Source organism: Mytilus californianus, unplaced genomic scaffold (genome assembly GCF_021869535.1).
Source record: "Mytilus californianus isolate M0D057914Y unplaced genomic scaffold, xbMytCali1.0.p SCAF_7, whole genome shotgun sequence".
NCBI lineage: Eukaryota > Metazoa > Mollusca > Bivalvia > Mytilida > Mytilidae > Mytilus > Mytilus californianus.
This window is the reverse complement of record NW_026262723.1, coordinates 5,176,227-5,191,477: the sequence shown is the minus strand read 5'-3', so window position 1 is coordinate 5,191,477 and position 15,251 is coordinate 5,176,227. Positions and strand designations below refer to the sequence as shown.

General features: G+C 33.4%; 1 long non-coding RNA gene across 1 annotated transcript; it reads left to right on the top strand.

The window, feature by feature from the left end:
• The first annotated feature begins 710 nt into the window (after positions 1-710).
• LOC127709827 (uncharacterized) lies at positions 711-14,094 on the top strand. Its single transcript, XR_007985777.1, has 2 exons — positions 711-903; positions 12,701-14,094. It is a non-coding gene; the product is annotated as an uncharacterized LOC127709827 (long non-coding RNA).
• Positions 14,095-15,251: the final 1,157 nt, after the last annotated feature.

The following is a 15,251-nucleotide window of genomic DNA, read 5'->3' as shown; positions in this document are numbered from 1 at the left end:
CGAACATCCAATGGATTTAGTGTAAAGACGTCATTAACGATAAGAGAAAAACACGATCTTGTGCAATGCCAAAATAAAATTATAGACAGATTGTAGTACCGTGAACCTGCATATGTGTATAACAATAATATTTAGTATGGTTTTAATTTAATGATAAGAAAATTAATATATATTTATACCAATAAAAACAATATTCAAAGATCTAATTACAGTCACGGTTAAATTGGTAACCTTTTAGATTAAGTAAGTCTGACTTCGCGGTCTACTTCTTCAAAGGAAGAAATACTATCTATAGGCCATTTTATACTGTGTCGAAAAAACGACTGCAAGGGGCCTAACACAAAATTTTCCTAGAATTCAAAGAAGAAGAAATATGGTCCGCTGTCCGAAATAATTCATTTTTAGTCATTATTAAAAAAGATGGACAGGTGATATAATGTCCACCAACAAGAAGTTGTACCCTCTTTCTACTCCCGATATCAAACTTTCTTGACCAGGCAATACTCATCCTCGTAGCCTCGTAGACCTGACACACAGATATATTAGATTTGTCTCGTAAAAGGTCGTAAAAAGACATTCTGAATAGTTCATTCACCTGTCCCCAGAGACAACCATTAGCAGAATGATGACGACAAAAATCATTATCTTCACGAAAATTCACACTTGCATATTTTACATTTCTCATCAACGTCGTTTTTATTGATCGGGGTTTAAAATATTTACACAGAAAGCCTTCATTAAACAGTTAAAACCCAAATGAATGCACAATGCACAATGATGAATGTAAACTTTAAATATAAATTTATCGCGTGATGTGTCAAGTCTAATTTTTCCGCATTGTATATGTTGTTACGTAAAGAGAAAAGGATATTACTATGCAGACATGTTGATTAGAGGTTGATGGTAAGTATGATTATTTACTATTTTATGCTTATTAAATAGATTAATGAATTAGCAAACCTCGAACGTTTTTAGGATTATTTGAATATTCAATTATAACTGCATATAATCTTGATGCCTTATTGGTTTTAATGAATCATAAACAACTACTTTAGGACGATAAAATCTTTTTTGGCATATTGAACAGAAAAAAATCCCTAGAAAATTCAAACCATAGGCTGAATGACACAACCCCTTGATGAACCGATAGTTGTTTGCTCAACGTCCAGTGACAATTATTTCATGCATATTCAGATAGAGAACACATTAACAATAAATAAGATACTAGGTTGGTTTAGCAAAGTCGGTCGGCAGTGCCGGAGGTCGATAATTTCGACAGCCACTTGAAAATGAAAGCATGTTGGATAAAAAGTTTTAACAAAAATACCGAACTTCAAGATAAATGCCAAAAAAGGGAGCAGTCCATAAAACCTGACACAACCAAATGTGCGACTATATATATCAACCAACGGAACGAATGTAAAACAACTCATATTCCTGACTTAGTACAGACATTTTAGAAGAAAATGGTAGGTTAAACCTGGTTTTATTGCTAGTTAAACCTCCCACTTGTATGATAGTTGCTTAATGTTTCGTCATGTTGACAAAAATGTGTAAGCAACCCAAACAAAAATAATTGGGATTCAGCAGCCAAATTATTGGAAACACACACCAAAGATACCAAAGATAAACAACACACCTGACTTAAACCAATCCAAACTAACATACACATATATCTGTGAGAACATAACGAAGAAGTTTATCACATACAGTTTCATCTTTGGTTTTCATGTGTATGCACAGTACAGGAGGAAGTGTTTTTCATTGTATGCACAGTATAGGAGGAAGTGTTTTTCATCCTTCAGCTAATGACTAATTTGAATTAAATGACATAGGCTTATTATTGTGTTTTCTTTATAAAATTCAGCCTTCCTTCTCTATATTACCAGATAATTATCACTTATTTTTTATCTTTGTTGATCATTTTCGTAAGTTGAGAGAGAAGTTGTAGTTATCTATCCAACTAGATTTTAAGTTTTTGAAGCGTAACACTTTACTGTCTATTTTATTTATCAATGTGTTTTTTTCTGTTATTATATTTTAATAGTGCATTTTAAAATATAGTTTAATAGTCCAGGATTTTATCTAATAGATTTTGGTTCAGTGTCTTGTTCTTGACATATGTATACGTTTGTCGTTTTAAAGATCTTTATAATGTTTTAAGCATATAGAATGGCAAACTAAGATACGTGCGAAAAAAAAAATTGTTCCTATGTTATTCTTCCTAGCTAAATAGTTCTATACACCGAAAGGGTTTACTGGGGGTGTAGAAATATAGACAACATTGTCGTGCTTCAACCGACAGTTTAAACCTTGCCACATAGAGCTTCCGTTTGGCTGTTCGGGGTGTATAAATTCGTACTTTCGATTATATGATAGGGACATAAAATCAAATACCCCTTGTATAATGGATGCCTTGTTCTCTGTACGCAACAAATTCTTGCAATAATTATTTGAGTGGGTCCGTTTATGAAAGAGAGGCGAAAGATATCAAAGGGACATTCAACCCATCAGTCCAAAATAAACTGACAACGACATGGCAAAAAAAAAAGAAGAGAAAAGGACCAAAAGACAAACAGTATGCAGTATACAAAACACAACATAGAAAACTAAAGACTAAGCAACTTATTAGTAGCTTGTTACAACATATACCATTGTTTGCCAGTGAATGTCCAAATGTCCCGACCTTCATCCCTGTCTACCCGCCTTGCAGGACCTACCTATTGTTTTAATTGTGAATTGTTTCTCGTCCCGAATTGCATGCAATAATAAATTGCCACTGGACGTTAAGCAAGCAACAATCATTCAATCAATACTAGTTCTACTCTTGTTTGGTGCTGCCCCGAAAACATTTTCAAAACTTGAGATGAACATTTTTTTTCAAAAGGAGTTATCTTTAAAGGAGATTTGAACATATTCATTATTTATATCACCATTAATCTTAGATCTGTATATTGTATTAACAAGAAATCGATATAGGAAAGTTGCTGGCTGTGCTAACTAATTATACGAGATTACTTGATGCATGTTCTTGTACGGGAAGATTTCACAATGAAGCCACTTTGGTTTAAATTAAAAAAAACTTTTTCTGGCTTTCTTCGTAGATCTTCTAAACAGGAATTAAGAGGACGATTACCTTTTCAAAACTTCCAAAAATAGATTGACAAACTAGTAAAGAAATTGAGCTACATTATAACCACTTGGTTGTTGTATTATGGGTTATTTATTGAAAGAGAGTTGCCAGTTCCAGCATACACACGACGTATTCACGACGTTGGCTGAGTATGATAACGTCGTGACAACGTAAAAAAGATAACGTTATACAATGACGAATATGTAACGTTGGTTGAAGGTAATAGTTATTACTTTTATTTCCAACGTTTCCCCACCGTTGTTACAACGTTCTGTACATATTACATTTTGATGACGTTGTCACTACGTGGTAAAAAACTGATTTAATTTATTTTGGTTAATATATGTAATATAAGTTGAGTAGAAAGTAAAATATTAACGTAATAAAACAATTGGGAACTAAACAGTATTTTTATGCTTCACAGTTGCGAAGGATTTTGTAACTAATGAACAAAAATCAGTGAAATAGAGTATTAAATATAGTTCTTATCTCCTCTTCTTACACCATAGATTGGAACATTTAGGTTTTGAGTATCATTTCAAAATTCATAACATATTTAACCCCTTTGTTTACTGTATCTTTTATTTTCATTCTTTATCGAAAATTAAATTGTTTCTTAAAAGATTTAAAAAAAAAAAACGCTTGATGGAAAAATAAAAAATATGTAAAACCATTATGAAACATTTAAGGAAATTATATATTATCTTAAATTTTTTTGAGTATTGCGAATTTTTTGAATATATTTTGAAATAATAAGCTAAGCCCTGACACGAGCGATATCATTGTAATAAGTAAAATAACAAAAATACCGCACTCCAAGGAAAATTCAAAACGGAAAGTCTCTTATCAAATGGCAAAATCAAAAGCTCAAACACATCTGTCATATTCCTGACTTGGTTCCTTATGTAGAAAATGGTGGATTAAACCTGGTTTTATAGCTACCTAAATTATCGTTCCACTCGGTCACATCTTCAATCAACATGCGAGTTGTGCTCACTCTCATAATGTCTGACGATGGCCGTGAATCCCACCAACAATTTACAAAAAATTTACAGAAATTACAAGCTGATAGTCAAAAAGACTCCAGGGAAGATAGCGGAAAGAAAGAAGTCGACATTACCACATAAAAAGAAGTCATAAAGGCCCGTTATGAAAGGAATTACCGCAAACTAAGGACATTTTTGGCCAAAAAGTCAAGTCAACAACAGAGATCTGAACTTCCGATCTAAACAATGACAACGACACTACAGAACTTGTGAGATTGGCATTACCGCTCAATCAATAGAGACAGATTCGGAAACAGACTCACCGTCTGAACCAGACTCTAAGATAGAGTAAGCAACTCCACCAGAAACAGCCTTATCATCGTCAAAAGGTCCCGCTTGCTCTGGGGGTGCCGAGGGTCAATCGACAACCAGTACAGAAGGCAAGAAACGCCGCAAACGCAAAAAGGAGAGCAATGCAAAAGGTCACGCTAGACCTTCCACAAACGACCTACTTACTTGAAGTGTCACAACGATAAACTGGTGTTGTCACAACGTTATCACAACGTTATCACAACGTTGTCGCAACGTTAAATTGTTTACTGGGTTTTTTCCAAAAATATTAACTTATCTTATGCTATTTTGTAGTCTTCCTTTACCTTCTGATATAAAAAGAAGCCCATAAAAGTTTAAAGCGATGAACGACTGTGTCGAATATGAAAGCATTATTGTGAACTTGAATGAATAAATTTAATAAATAAACCAATTCCGACATCAGTTGTATATTCTCTTACTCGAAGATTAATTGATGCATCTGGGAGTGTTCGTTGTACATGTAGTTTATATTTGTAATGTGAAGAAAATATTATGACATTTTTCTAAATATGAAAATTGTTTAGCTGACATTTCACCTAAATGCAAGTATACATGGTAATACAGTGAACAAAATCGAAATTCATCACATAAAATCACCAGACGTTATAATTCATAACCTGGATTGTGTTTTATAGATAAGAGTGCTATCAACAATTATCTGTCTGCATTGTTAATGGAAGGAAATGAATTTTAACAAATTATTTCAAACTCGTATCCCCAGAGACTGGTATTTTCAGTTACGTAATCGTGTTACGCTTCATTTACAAATGTACCATTGATAGTTAAATGATGATAAAAATAAATCGATGATGATAAAAACATTCTAATACGTGTCATAGTAGTAACCAAGAAGTTAACATAGCTACATATTGGAATTGAACCGAACAAAGGAAAATCGAGAAATAAAAACATTCCGATACGATGGCAAAAAAAATGCTGTTTTGTTTGGGATGCATAAATACGCAGACACGTCCGATCAAATGGTTATGTTTAATAAAAGGAACTTGATTGAGGAAATACCATGCTCTAAGCACACAAAGGAACTAAGAACAACATAACTCTTTAAGTGATTTGTCAGTTAGCGTTATTCAAACTAGATATGCCACATTGTTTAAATAGCAGAGAGAAATGTTCTACTATTTCATTGGTCCATTCACATTTCAGATTCCGTCAAATATAAGTAAATTAGATTTCGTACAGAATATATATGAACAATAAAGAAGTGAAGAAAAACATTAATTTCTTCATATTGCAGTTGATCAAGCCAGCGATACTGAATAATGTGATCTAGGACAACAGAATCTCATAAAGAAACCGAGAGTGACACCAGGTGACAATATTAAATGTTGTGACTAAAACACCTTGTTGGTCCTGTTTGCCTCAGTTTAGAATAAATGTCCAGGTTGTGACACGTTATGCTGCTGACTGTTTCCTTTTGAGCAAGAACTTTAAAAAGTCGCGATTCTGCGTGTAGGTCTTGTGATTTATAACATAAGCACACAATCTTTCTCAATAAACCTGTATCATCTGCCGCTAGACTTTGAGAACAACTGAATCATTTAAATTTCCTATATCACTACCTTTAAGACCGTTTTCTTCTTTTCTGCAAACATAGCTGCTGCACTGCTTTTCAGCATTACAATTTTACGCTTTGTACCAATTGCACTGGCCGTAGGGCATTGCTAGTATGGAAAACTTCTTATAAAGCTTTATTGTTGACGAAAACAAAATGTCTCAAATCATTACAAGTTCAATTATACTGTTCATTACATATTTACTGTACAAGTAGGCCTATTATAACACATTTATTTTTTGAATTTTTACTTTCCATTATTCGCTCTTTTCAACACCTTTAACATGTTTAAATGTAGATGTCTTATTTCATTTTTATTAATTCCATTTGATTATATCTGATATCTTCCTTAATATGCATCTATTTTTCATCGACTTTTTAAAAGGTCGTATTACTATGCAGTACATTGCTATATGATCTTATTCTTTAGAGAATATTATTGAATAGCTAACAAAAACTCAGAAGAATGATTAATTTGATTTCCCCACTGTCGACGGTGTTTGCATTAACTTGATACATAAAACAAACAAAAAAATTGTCAAGAGCTAGCATTGTTTTTATATATTAATGGCATCAGATTATTGATTCTCAAAGTTAATAGCTCTTCAAAGTTTGTAATAGGTTTTGGATTTTTAAATATTCTAGCCTCGAGCATCACTGTAATGACATTAATGGCCAAATGATCACCCGGTACAATACAGTTGGTACCAATTATGTAACTAACAACGAAGAGGTAGGCTTAAGGATGCTCGCTACTATGGGTTTTTGAATTTTTGTCAGATGTTCGGAATCCTCTGGTTTTATCCATGTAGTGCCATTAAAGAAATTTGCCCATTAACCCCTACTTTTCTTTCCATAATTTGATTTAGAAATAATTTAAAATGTCATCTTTGGAAATCTTATAAAATCCTTGTCATTTTTTCATCGTTTTTGAAAGAAAAAAGGTACCAATGTTAAATGTATGAGAAATCTAGAGAGAATTATTTCCCGCAAAATTTTCAATGGCTTATATCTCGAAAACAAGCACACGGACCCTTTATTTTTTTTTCTGCTTTTTTAGTTTCTTTATTTATATACTATCAACAGTCTTTTAAAAAGCTTGTTATTTTGAAACTGAGTAGCGAACATCCTTAAAACTTTAATATAGAGGTCACAAGGCGATTAAAAAGATTAACATATGTCATTTCTTAATGGACCTGAAGTCGTGAATGAATTTTACAGAGAACACCAAACATCAATACAACAACTCTTTATTGTAAATATAAAAAAAAATCATAAGAAAACAGTGACCGAACAAATAATGACTAGATTCCTGACATTTGGGTAGGTACAGAAACTTACGACATGGGTTGATCGACCATGATAGGTAATGCTACAATCGGAGTACATTTAAGAGTTCAGAAAAAAGCGCATATTTAAAATCAATCAGAAAAGCACCACTTGATTAAATAAAATTAGTATTCTCAAATTGAAGTTTTTAATTTTTTGTGATTATTTTTTTAACATCTTTTTATAAACTTAAAACAAAAGATCATGCATCGATTCATCAACCAACGGTCATATGTCATATGTAATATGATATAATCATTGCAGCAGATGTATTACTGTGCCGTTCATGACATTGCTCTAATCATTCAGCCACCGATGTTAAAGTGTACTACTTGATTTAATGTCAGCCGCTTAAGTACTTTAACAGTGCTTGTGCTTTTGTTATCTGATATATGATAGTGAACGTTTTGTCTCCGAGGGTTAAACCATCCAAGTAGTCAGCATTTTGTCTTGACATGAAACATCATTGATATATGAATAAGAAGTTGTGGTATGAATGCCAATGAGGCAACTCTCCATCCAAGTCATATTCATTTTATGTAGATTTACTGTACATGAAATGAACATTTTTTCGAAACACTAAAGTTTTTCTATCCCAAGGAACAGATTGCCTAAGCAGTATTTGGCAAAATGTTTTGATTTTTAAAGCCGTACAACTTCGTATGTTTTTAATTCAAGTGACATTGGTGAGTCTTATGTAAAACTATAAGCCTGATAGATTTCATAAGTTATTTTTAAAGTAAAGTGAATTTCCTGTGTGTATTTTTTATTGTACGTTCTTGTTTGTACTCTTCGTTACAGTGGCGTAGCATGCCTTCTGTTATTACCGAGGCAGGGAGTTTGGGGGGCGCAGGCCCCCAGAAGCTGTAGAGGTTTTGAAATTTGAACAAGAAGATTCTATTAAAAAATAGCAGTTGTTTTATTTTACTTCATCATGATAATGTTAATATGCCTTACATTAAGCTATACTACAGATGTTTTAGTTGATTACTGGTACCTACATCATTTTGAATTTTGAATGTTCAGATGAATACAAAAATGTTCTCAAAACATTTACCACTTTTTCAAATTGATTCCTTTCGGTGAACTTCCAAGATTTTAAATTCTTTAAGATTAAAAGGAGATGGATATGGGGTATATTTTAATGACACAGCAAGTCAACAATAATTATACAGCTGTGATCCACCAAGAAACCATGTCAGCTGACTTACAGAATCAAACAAATTCCGGATCTCAGCTAGCGCTTTACAAGTAGACGCAACAAGAAGATTCAAAACGTGCGCTCTGCAATATGCTGATTATATGCTCTTGGTTCGCTTTTCTGTATGCGGGTTTTAATACCAGAAACATAACCAGACATCACGTTAGCACCATTTCTTGATTAACTAGGAAATAAAGACATGCTACATGTAAAGTGCACCACGGCACTTTTGTTGGTTGGGTTTTGTCCTGATATTTCTTGGAAGGTCTTCAGATTCTTACATGGTTTTGAACTTTTTCCCATTTTGAAAGGGTCAACCGGTGACGTACTAACCGAAACATTTACGTTTTTTTTAAGTCTTCATAATAAATAAAAATTTTATATAGAAACTGACATATGTATGAACCAACAGACATATATACTATTCATATCGCTGGAATTAATGTCTCCTTTAATTATTTAAAATTCTCTGCCAGTGAAAAACAAAAAATTTAAAATAGTGAGAATAAAACTTGAGAACAATATACAAGTTATTTTCTGTGCATGTTGATTGATATTAATATATTTTATTTCAATTGGTATCAAAGTCAATGAAACTCTTGTGTACTAATTGAAGTACTACGCGTAGGGGGAAAATGTCAACACACAGCGATATTTCAATTTTAGACGTAATAATCGGTTATATTTGAGGGTTTGAATGGGGGTCTTTAAATATTTATTTTTTAATTCTTTTTGTCCATAGTTTGATTTTCCTTTCTTTTATATTTAGCACCATTTATAATCTCTAATCTGTTAAGTTTGAATTAGTTACAGGGCATTTTTCTGTACTAGTATTCTGTAAACCTCACCAGACCCTCATATACTAGAAATTATTCTCACACAAAATTAATAATTTACCTGAATGTTCAAGTTATTCGATCGGGGAAGGCTCGTGAGTTGGATCATCATCTTTACTACTGATTTTGATTGGGGTAGCATTATATAAATTTGATCGGCTCAATTGTGTCGATTTCTTTGACTCCGACATTTTATGATTAGTGAAAACTACCGCAAAGGGATCGAGATTTCCAATTAGAGGAGGGAAATGTTTCCATAAGTCTTGAACTCGCAAAGGGTATGAATCAATAACGGCAACAAGACAATACAAGTCGGTATATTAGCGTTTAGTAGCGAGTGTGCTGCATTTTGTGAAACTTGTTAAAAAGATTATAAAGAAAAGTTTTTTTTTTTAATTTTTTCTTATATTGTTTTTTACCGAGGCAGTTGCCTCGGTTGCCTCAACGTAAGCTACGCCAATGTGTTATTCCATTGATTAAGAATGAATAATGTGGGTTGAGGTCTACCAAAATATTTGTCATGTTCACATCAGAAACGGCGTCAATAGTTGTCATATTTATATCTGAATGTTTATTCTGTAAAGAATTGAAATGAGTATGGAAAGCATATCTGTGGTAATTTTTGTAGAATTTGGTCACAACTTTTCCTCATTCGGAACTATTTAGAGCTTGGCATACTGTTAAAGACCATATGTTGCTGTCTTTAGTTTTCTATGTTGTGTTTTGTGTTTTGTGTACTGTTGTTTGTCTGTTTGTCTTTTTCTCTTTTAACCATGGCGTTGTGAGTTTATTTTCGACTTATGAGTTTGAATGTTCCTTTGGTATGTTTTGTCTCTTTTTTGACATCTAGGGATTTCTGTTCTGTCGTTAAATTGTTCTGTCATTGACCTATTACCAATATCACCCTTATCTTGTAATATGTTGGACCTTTGACAGAGCTTTATGTGTCTTTATTTAAGTAAGAAACAGAGACACTGTTTAAAACCAATTAGTGCATGATGACTACCATAAAACACACATATTTCTGAAAGTGATAATAAAGACGTTGCTAAAAGTCTTTCTTCTTGTCTTTAAGATTGATTACTTGATAACAACGACAAGTCGTTTAGCTTGGGTGCACAAAAGTACCGATTTTATTTTCGCTTAATAGTTGGGATATCTATTTAAAATCAATATAAATTGTAAATTAAAAGGTCTATTATGTTAAATGATCTCTCTTGTAGGTATTTGTAACTGCTATTAATATACTTCTAAACAAAATATGAGTTTCCAAACATAAAATGAAACACAAAAAAAAAAACCTCAAAAACGCTCAGACACATTATACTTTTATTTCCCAAGCCTGAGGGAGATATAAAGATCATATTTCCCGAGGGCATCGCCTAAGGAAAATTTGACTTTTCGAGGGTGAACAAATCTTCATATCTCACTAATCCAAGGGAAATGAATGTTTTATTTCGCTGCCTATACTTCTTATAACTTCATGAACATAAAATATTGATTTCTATACATTTTTTTTTTATCCGTTTTTATAACTAAACACGACATAAACATTATTGATAAGCAATACCAATCAAAAGATAATCGTTTATTCTATGACAGATTCAATTTTATCTCTATTTTGTTTTACATCTGAAAAGGTTTTGAACACGATAATGACTATACTATCGCTGTGTAAAAAAGTTTAAAACGTTAAGTACATTAAACTCGCGTAATGTTGCACGAGGTAGTCCAGATATTTCAGAGGGGAATATGATACTTAGAGGGGAATACGAAGTTTTGTTCAATGTCACGTGGGGCCGTCTAAACCAATCAAATGTTGAATTCGCTATCAATATTTACATACAGTGGAATAACATCAGATGTTATATGTTTAATTTTCATTATTATTTTACTTTATTAAATTGCTACTTGTTAACTACGATAGCATTTGCTAACGAACATGTTTCCAATGTAAAAGTAATAGGGTTATTAGTAGTACAGTGCAATACAATGCATCATCTTATCTGTCATAAAAATTGTATAAGTAGTTACTGTTATAGTACAACTTAAGTTGAATGAAATCGAGCCTGTTGCTTTATTATAAATAGGAAACCTGACGGAACAATATTTGTATGAAATGAAACCCGACTGTAAATATAAGACTTAACTAAACATCGAGGAACGTATAATTTCGGTAAATGTTTTGCGTATTTATTTTTTGTGCGTTTCTGCAGTTGAATTGTATGTATTTACCATTCCTTCAATACAACTGCGACTGACTATTAGCCTTTCAATTGATCATTTTCATCGGCACTGTCATGCTTAATTAATGCAGATATTGCGGGTCTGTATGTAGGAGCGCTCCGACTGAAGCTTTTTTTCATTTGCTATTCACTTAACCGATATAATTTCTCGCGGACTGTTAGTTCTCAAGGGTATCCTTTTTCAATCACTCCTTCGGAAAAATACCTTCACCAATTCAGGAAATATGACAGTGGTTGATATAGCCGTGCGTTTGTTTTTGTCAGTTTTATGGACTGTTCCTCTGTAAAATTACTTTGGAGTTTGATAATTTTATATAAAATGTTTCACTTAATTCTGCGTCAATCATTTGATCTGTACTTATACATTCAAAAGACCTCTGTAGAAAAGAAATCGTTATCTAAAGTCAATTTCAAACTGTTTATAGTAAAAGTTGAACTTGCATTTATCATGTTTATATGCAGCACTATTGATTATTGAATGCTGTTAATGTTTTTGCAAATATTTCTTTTTTTCCCACCAAAAATCACTATTTATATATAGATGGAGAGTGGGTGTACCGGAGTAAGGAGTTTATCGTTTGAAAGATATTTGAAACAATGACTTAACGATTTGGGCAAGAGCTCGAGATTACCCATAAATGATCCGGTTTAAAAAAAAATGGAAAATATGTTGTATTCTTCAAATACGTGCTACGGGTTGTACATAACTTAAGTTAATTAATGTGTTTATGTAACATCTATCTGCTTTCACGTCAACAACTCATTAGGAATTATATTATATTGACAAACGGCAAAATATCCAAGTAGCTCTATTTCTATCATTTCTATAAACAAAGTTTCCTACTTTTTTAAGTTTGCATACATCACTGGGTTTTGCTGATGACGACTACTAGTAATACAGAAAAGTGCTGCGAATTCGGCAAAACTTTGTTAACCACAGAAGCTAATTAATATTCAATGATATAATTATGATTTCTTCATTTTCACACTACAGAACTCACCAAACTACATTCTTATGTTTCAGGACACGTTGAAGAATACTTATCCTTGATTGTACAAAGATAAAACTATGAGTGGAGCAGAAAATGCGAAGAGAAAGCTACTTTTCATTTCTAAATTCATTTCCCCGTCAAATGCAGAAATCGATATCCATGGGATATGTGTAGCAGACGACAACTCCGTGCTTGTTAGTGATGTGAACAATAAACGCTTATTGAGGTATAACGAGTCAGGAGAATTTCAGAATAGTTGCCATTTTAGTATGATTCCAAGAGATATTACCGTTATACCAGGGAAGAACCAAGTCGCAGTCACCCTTCAGGAATCCAGGTTTAGTTGTAAACCAGGATTTATCGCTATATTGGACAGTGAACAATTAAACTTAATCAGCCAAAATGAAATCAAATGTACGCCATTCGGAATAGATTGGTATGAAAATTTACTTGCCGTCGGCAGTTGGAATACCGTCCAGTTTTATGATTTGAATTTTTCTTTTGTAAGGAGTATAGAATTGCCAGAAGATAAAATAGCTGTAAAATTTATTAAAAGAGGACCAGACGGAACTTTGTTTTATTCAACGTCGACCGCCAACTGTATATCCAGTGATGGAATCAATATTTTTAAATTTTCTGTTGAGAATGGAATCCCTAAAGGCCTATGTGTAGATAAAGATAAAATGTTGTACATTTCTTGTTGTAGCAGTACAATTTTAGGTATATCAGATAAAGGTCACCTCATCGGTACTTTACTCAAAGGGGATCAAGGATTAGGTCAATTAGGTTCCCTGTGTTTCAACAAAGATTATACCAAACTTTACGTTGCGAGTGATGATGGATCATCCCTGTCAGTTTTGGATTTTTTAAAAGAATAAATCCTGAAAAAATGATAAGGGAAGTTTTTAAGAATATTATTGTTCATTTTCTATTACCAAAAGGAATTTTTAGGAAGAATAATAAGAGATGACACGAAAAAATGGTGAACCAGTCTTATGCATGTTATGACGATGTACAGTACAAACTATACAATCGAGACCAAATAGTCAAAAGATCTTCATATAGCTCACTAATTAATATCCAAGAACAGTCATATGCAGAAACCAATAGAATATTTGTAAACAACAGCGTGAAAGTAGGACTGACGTAAATACACACACAATAGATTTTATTGTAAAGCCGATAATGGAATTTTCTAACTGTATGGGAAACTGTCAATTTATTTGAGTATATTCTATAGGATGCATGCTTTATTGTCGGGTCGCTGATGGAGTTTGTACACATCTATTTGTTTATGAACAGTTAATTAGTGTTTCTTCGGATGAATAACAAAATATGTGGCTATAGACAGAAAAATATCTCTTCCTTGAATTTAATATCCAGTTAATTAATTATGCATACACTAATTAAAGTATCTTTCAGACATTGTTTGCATTTGGTTAATACCTATCCATCAACTGTATAGAAAATATTTACTTGACACACTTAGTCTACCATTATCATAAAACTTACTATACGACCAAATAAAGAGACACAATCTGACTTTCTAAATCGGTGATTTTTAAGTTCTGCACTTATCTTCACAAATGAACAATTATGAAACATGATGAAAGCTATAGATGCATAAAAAAGCGGGAAACAATATTACGAAAAAAAAACCCAACATAAACTTAAAGCGACAGTAGTTGACTGATGTTTCAATCTCGTGAATTGATTACGTAGATACAAATCAAGGTAATGAACAAAATCTGAAGAAAGCGCATAAAATCAAAAAAGGAGCTAACCGGGTGCATCGAATTGGTAAGCTTTTCCTGCTATGCATGCTTCACCTGCCATGCGACTTCTCTCTTGGTCAAAATGTCACAATCTAGAATAGGGCACAGTCGGTTATTTTACAGATCAGACGACTACAAAAGAGAGGCGGACGATACCAAAGGGACATTCAAACTCATATTAAAGTCCAAAATAAACTGACGACACCATGGCTAAAAAAGAAAAAGACCAACAGATAAACAACAGTACAAAAACACAACATAGAAAACTAAAGACTGTGCAACACGAACCCCCACAAAAACTGGGGATGATCTCAGGTGCTCCGGAAGGGTGAGCAGATCCTGCTTTACATGTGGCACCCGTCGTGTTGCTCATGTAAGTACAAACCAGGTGTCTAATTCGGTAGGTCACATTTGGGGGGAAAGGGGACAACAATTGGAACATATCATCGTCATCATCTGTGAAATACATATTCCATAATGGTCAACCGACTCGTGATGGCGTCCGTAAAATCTACGAAGGAGTAGTAATATATGCGTCGTATGACCCTCAAACCTCAGACGCCGGACGCCGACGCCATATTTGGGCCTGGACGCCGACGACATATTTGGGCCTAAACGCGGACGCCATATTTGGACCTGAAATCGGGACGCGAACCTTAGGGCTGGACTATGTGACTCTGACATCGGGACGCCGACGCCATATTTGGGCTTAAACCCTGGACGCCATACCCTAGTGTTGAATCAGGCTACCCTCCAAGGTGGACACTATTAGTGACCCTTGACAGCGGTTTTCGGATAAATCTCTCTC